Here is a 7121-nt window from a genome sequence, read left to right as displayed (position 1 = left end):
GCTTCTTGAGCTCAGTAAAGTCACATGGGCTAATGGAATTAATGTCTCCAACTTCTGTGTTATCATTCTTCAGTACTCCTGGCTCCAAGCTTAAGGCTGGAGCCAGGTAGAACCTTAATTACCCATCCCAAGAATGGCTCTTGGAATTAATTGATGCACTCTGTGTCAGGACCAAGCTAGGGGCTCTGTGTGGAACTTAATCTTGGTCACAGCCTTGCCCAGCTGCAGTCTAGAAACTGTATGTCTGCACAAAACTCACACACATATATGTTCATAGCAGCACTCTCCAGATGAGACTCAAAGAGAGAAACAACTCAAAAGTCTATGAAAAAATGAGTAAATGAGTCAAGTGTGGTCTATTCACATAAAGGAATATCATCCACCCATCACAAAGAATGAAGTGGTTTTGTGTTACAAAGTGAATGAATCTTGAAATAGTACACTAAAAAAAGAAGGCAGACACAAAAAGCCACATAGATTCTAGGATGGCAAATAAAATGAGAAGGCAAATCCACTGAAACAGAAAATAGGTAAGTTATTGCCAGGTCATGGGAGGAGGAGAAATGGGAGTAATTTTTTTTAAACACTTAATCTTTATTTCTAAATTCCTTGGGAGGGGTCAAAATTGATGTTATCTTTTCAATTGAAGGGCATTTGTGATACAGGATTTTGAAAAACAATCATTTATATTATTGACAAATTTATTAGGAAGCCCTGAATGTATGTGCCAAGTTCTAACCACTTAAGGGGTTCATGGAAAGTTACTTTAACAACTGCTCTGCATGTTTTGATTTTTGGTTAGTCATGATAAATCTTTTATTAAGAATTTTAAAAAGTTTTTAGTAGTATGTATTGATTTTCATATTAGAGGAGTTAGGTATACTAGTTCAACATGTGCACTGCTCAAATGCAGCCTCCTTTGTCCACCCCTCTCCTTTTAAAGATTTATATTTTTATTTTTTCCCCAAATACTATTTTTATTAATTATTTGGGAATTCCACACAATGTGCTTCATCACACCCAATTCCCATTCCTCTCAGGTCCACCCTCCCACCCTTGCATCCCCCCCACACAAAAATACCCCCACCAAGTCCAATTTGTGTTGCCCATATACTCACTGGAGCATAGTCAAACTCTCAGTGGCCAGCCCCTTATAGAAAACTAAGTCCCCTCTGTCCCCCCAACCCCTGCCAGAAGCCATCAGCTGCAAAGAGCTACACATCAGCATCTTTATCACAGTTTTTAATAGTTCTCTTCAATGGCTTCTGTCTGGATTGTTTCTCTTTTTGTTTTTTTAGGAGAGGATACGTTGTCACAGAAGCCTTCAGTGTCTCTCATTCTCAGTTATGAGTCTGTAGTCATTAGAACCACTGCAAAACTTCCTTGCCCATAGCAGCCAGCAGCAGCACAGATCATGGAAATCAACATGGCGTCCAGCAGCAGCATGGGACCATAGAGGTTAACATGTTCTCCATCGGCAGCCTGAATTATAGACATCAACATGGTTTCAAGTGAAAGCACAGATCACTGATCATGGACCCAGGTTCCATACCAAGCACCCACATCGTGGCACAGAACTGTTGGTAACTCTACTTCCAGGGGATTCAATGCCCTTTTCTGGCCTCTGTGGGTTCTGTATGCATGTGGTGCACAGACACTTGCAAGCAAAACACTCATACACATAAAATAAAAATAATTTTTAAAAAATGTTAAATTACATTTATTTGTATTTATTTATTTGTTTGTATTTGTATTTGTATTTGTTTGTTTGTATTTGTATGTGTCATTTGTTTGTTTATTTGTATTTATTTATTTGTTTATGTGTAGGGAGGGTACATGCCATGGCAGGTGTGTGGAGGACAAGAGGACAACTTGTGGGAGTCGGTTCTCTCCTTCTACCATGTGTATCTCAGGGATAGTTAGGCTTGGAGGCCTGAGATCCATGTGGATATACCTAGTCTGTGCTGCTGCCTGACACCTTGCTGATGTCCCAAGGATTTGCTGCCTTGGGGCACTATGCTGATGTGAGTGGCATGTGTAACCACCTGAGGCCATGTTGAGGTATGTGGCCAGTGCAGCCGCTGAGGGCCATGATGTAGGTCAGTGATCTTGATAAGGTGTGATTGTGGGAGAGCTAGTCCCACTCCATTTGGGCAGAGAGCTCCTCAGCTGATGGCTTCTGGTAGGGAAGCAGATGAAGAAAGACTCATCCTCCCTTGGGGGACTGGCCACTAGGAATTTGACCATGTTCCAGTGAATAAATGGACAACACAAAATGGACTTGTTTTTTGTTTTGTTTTGTTTTGGGGGGGAGGTCGTAAGGGAGGGGGAAGACATGGGAAGACTAGAAAGTGAGCGCAATCAGGGAGCATGATGTGAGATTCCCAAATAACCAATAATTTTTTTTTTTTTTGGTTTTTCGAGACAGGGTTTCTCTGTGTAGCTTTGCGCCTTTCCTGGAGCTCACTTGGTAGCCCAGGCTGGCCTCAAACTCACAGAGATCCGCCTGGCTCTGCCTCCCGAGTGCTGGGATTAAAGGCGTGCACCACCAACGCCCGGCTCCAATAAATTTTTTTAAAAAGGGAAGAAATTCTAATACATGCAGCAACATGAATGGCCCTGAGGACATGAAGCCCTGTGAAATGAAACAGCCACAAAAAGACAAATACACACATTCTAGGAGGTCCCTAGAGTAGCCAGATTTATAACAGGTAGGCTGGTGATTGGTAGGAGCTAGGGGACAGGGCAGTTGAGAGTTGGTGTTTCATGAGTGCAGCCTTTTAGTTGTCTGGAGTTGGAGGTACTGACATTTGCTCAGCAAGAGTTATGCTTGGTCTTATTGGTCTTTCCATTCGAAAATGGCTAGGATGGTAGACGTTTTATGTGTTTTATTACTATTTTAGAGATGTGAAAAGCAAAGGTCGAATAATTCTTTGTATTGTAGCTGGTCTTCTAGATGGAGCTGAGAGCTGAATAAAGATGAGAGGCATCCAGTAAAAGCACTGATAAAGTCAGTCTTGTGGAGTCACTTAGGAATGATTAGAAAATAACAATGACAATGGCCATCCAACTCTTCAACTTGGAGAGCATGCTAGATGCCACCACATAGCTCTCTCATCTTATCTTTCAATTGATTGTTCCTTTAGGTTAGGACCCAGCAGTATCCCCCTGAAGGTCGACCTTCTGGAGACTTGTGAACTTGTGGTCCCTGATCTGTGGCCTCCTCTCTGGATCACACCAGGCAGTTATGTGTGGCTGCCCTGAGGTTTCATAAGCTTTGGTTGAGTTTCTCCCAGGACCCCTCAGATTGACTCTCCATTCTGGCTGTGAACATCCAGGGCTGCCATATTGTTGGGAAGTGGCTGGTCCAGGGGGTCTTTGTCCTCTAGCTAAATCAACTGTTGATTGTTACCTATAAAGTCTCTGACCTGCTGGATGGAATTAAAAACTGAATGAAAATGGCAGGAAGCTCTCCTTGTGAAGATGAAGTGCTATATGAATGTAGAGGAGTTTGGTGTTTGGGAGAGATTCCAACCTTGCTTGAGATCCAGAGCAAGCCCTCTGCTTGCCCTGCTTGCTCTTGTCTGATATTACACAGATGACATCTCACAGTAGTGCCCCCAAATTCTGTGGAAAGAGTTTAGAGGTGGGAGGGGAAGAGGAGGCGGAGTAAGGCAATAAGTTCTAAGTCTTAGGGTTCTTGCACGATAGGGTGCTAATTGATGATTAGGGCTAAGAGCGGATCAGGTCTCAATTTAGCTTAAAGCTGATTACTGCCTTAGAAAGTCCCCAAACATGTGCAAAAGCATGTGAGCTCCCTAGCTCTCGTGAAAGCTTCCTGGGGTTCCATCAAAATAGTGGGTGGAAGGAGAGGGGCCTTGGAAAGGGAGATGAAGGGAGATGAAGGTGGGGAGAAAATGGGAGTGTAGAGGAACAGAGTAATGGTGGAGATGGAATGAGAAAGAACTTGAGTGTCATCATCCTCTGCTCTGCCCCACCCCAGCATCATCTGCCACCCTTGTGCCAGCTGGTGTCCTGGAAGCCTAGAAGATTAAATGTCACACTTGTCTTTAATCTATTTCTAAATGACTCTACAAATGAGAGCTTATTAGTAGTTCTGGAGACTGCCTGTCACCTCCATTCAGCTCTCAGCTCCATCTAGTAGGTCAGGGACTTTATCAGCAACAGCCAGTGGCTGAATTTGCTAGAGAATAAGGAACCATTTGGTAATTTCCTTTGACATTTTCAAAATTATGGCAAAATATATACAAAATGTTAGCTGCTGTGTTCACTGTTTTTCCTTTTTTGTGGGAAAAAACAATTGCAATTTTTTTGAAAAATTCTTTCATACATTACATCTAACCACAGTTTCCCCTCCCTCTACTCCTCCCAGTCCCCTTCACCTCTCCTCTGTCCCAGATCAACTCCTCCTCTACTTCCCTTCAGAAAAGAGCAGGCTACTAGTTCCATAAATCTACCATTCTGTGAGATGAGGGTTACCAACAAGGAATCTGACTGGGTACACTGGCAACAGTGTAAGAGTGAGATCGAGTGCTAATTACTATCTTCAATGACGTCATTGATTGGAGCCCTTATGGCTCACCTCAAGGAAAATATTCTCACTTAGAGTTAAGATGGAAATGGTGTAATATAAATGGAACTGTAGAAATCAGTGCTTCTGTTAATGAACCTATCCATTGGCATGGAGTTGAAATGGCAAGTCTTCTCCTGCAATCTGGCAATTCAACCAGACGAACTTGTGGAAATTGGCAAGTACCTTCCACTCTCTTAAGGCATGGGAAGGAAAATTAAACATTAAGGATGATTAGTACACTCAGTCTTTTAGGCTAAATCAAAGCCATCCTTTTATGGCATGTGTACCATTACCTTATTTTCTACTAAAGAGGTCTGTACAATGGTACCCTAATAATTACAGCATTGCTTGTGAAGGCTATCACTTTATACCTGTGTTAATTCTAGTATGTCTTTAAACTTAACCTCTTAAAGCTTGTACATTCTTAGAGCAAAGCCAGCAATCTGGATACCGGTGAGGTTACTTAGGCCATGGCAAGACTCTCCTGTGATGATCCTGGTACAGAAGCTCACTGAAAGAATATTAAAAAGGACACATCGAATGGTCAGACTGGTTATTGCAGTTATTATCGGAATTATTGCATTGACGGATACTACTGCAACAGCTGGAGTGGCACTTCAGAAAGAAATTCAAACTGCTGAGTTCATCAGGGATTGACAGAAACACTCTAACAAACTTTGGAATGAACAAAATAGGATAAATGAGATAGTTAATGAGTTAGCTGATTTAAGACAAACTTGTATTGTTGAGAGATCAGTTAGCAGATAAAATTAAAATGCGAATGGAACATGACATCTTATTGTATTACACCTTTAATATTTAATGAAAGCAAGTATGACTGGGAAAGCATTAAGATGCATTTGATGGGTCACCCTAATTCTTCTCAAATGATTTGTGATTTACAACAGGAAATTAAGGAAACATTTGCAAAAAAGTTACCTGATAAGACAGGACAAATATCATGAAAGGCCTTGCAGATACGACAACCTCATTTAACCCTATGAATCACTTCAATAGATTTATTATTTTAGCATGTGTTACTCTTGTGCTAGCAATAGTAACCTTACTGGCTTTAAAATGTGTTTTGGTTTACTTACATAAGACTGTAAAAAACAGAAAGAGAGGGGGAAAGCTGTATATGCTGTGAGGCTACATAACCTCCAAAATAATTAATTCTTGTATAAAAGAAAGGGGGATCTAAAAAAGCCCCCTTTGGCCTGGTGGTGGTGGCACATGCCTTTAATCCCAGAGGCAGAGCCAGGCAGATCTCTGTGAGTTCGAGGCCAGCCTGGTCTCCAAAGCAAGTTCCAGGAAAGGCACAAAGCTACACAGAGAAACCCTGTCTCGAAAAAACAAAAAACAAAAAACAAAACAAAACAAAAAAAAAAGAAAGGGGGATCTAATGGAAGAATTCCCACTGAGCTACACCTGGACCTAGCCTTAATCCACCTTTTGTTTACCTTTTCTTTCTCTTGTTGTCCTCTATGTGAATTTTGTCTGAGAGTTTCCCAAGGGTACAAAGCCTATGCAAAACTTGGTTGGGAAAATCCAGCACACTGTGATACTCCTTAATAGAGAATTTGCATTTGGCATTGTCCCTTTGGAAGCTTAGTCAGGATGTTTTGGGAATATGGAGATCAACCTGCTAAAAGTGTAAATTCAGAGAACAATAAAAATACCCTTGGCTAAGGGAAGGTGTCTCAGTCCCTTGAGAGGCTGATTCCTCCTGAAGCTGGAAGGTTAAATACATCCTTAAAGTGCACTGTGTCTTTTTCCCACGGACCTGTGTGAACACACACTCATTCTACAACACTTGGCGCCCACTTGAGGCTTGAAGAAGAACAGCGGATCCGGACACTTTGAAGGACTGGAGAAAATTTTGCTCTCAGGGTAAGAGGACTCCAGGATTGGCACGGTCATGGGAAACTTCCCATCTCAGGAGCAATGGTATATGCAGTTATTAAAATGCCTGTTAAAAGAATGGAGTGAAAGTGAAGGAAAAACAGCTTACAGAGCTTTTGGTATTAATTAAACAGCATTGCCATTGGTTTCAGGCAACTCCTCATGTGCAGTTGAAACTGATGATATGGAAACAAGTGTTGAGAGCTTTGAGGAGAGCTCATCAGAGAAGAGAGCCCATACTGTTAAAAATTTGGTCTTTCTGTAATTTAATTTCAAATGCTCTAGAGCAGAGCGAGGAAAGGCTGAAAGTTGGTTCTGAAGTAGAACAGGAAAATAAAAAGAAAGACACTCAGTGTTAGTTATTTTGCTGCGTTGTGTTCTTACCCTGCAAGGAAACATCACGAAACACGACAGAATCCGCTTATAAGAGTTTATTAGAGATAAAGGGACAGAGTGCACAGGCCTGTGGGAGAGACACGTGCGTGGAGAGAAGAAGAAGTGGGAAGCATGGCGCTCCACTTTAAAACAGGCTGGGGGCGTGGCCAGGTCACGTCACTACTCCACGCGTGTGCGTAGATCACATGGTCACGTTGCGCACTTGCGTAGCCATGTGGCGTCACGGATT

This window comes from Peromyscus leucopus, chromosome X (assembly GCF_004664715.2).
Source record: "Peromyscus leucopus breed LL Stock chromosome X, UCI_PerLeu_2.1, whole genome shotgun sequence".
NCBI lineage: Eukaryota > Metazoa > Chordata > Mammalia > Rodentia > Cricetidae > Peromyscus > Peromyscus leucopus.
Note: the sequence above shows the minus strand (reverse complement) of the source record.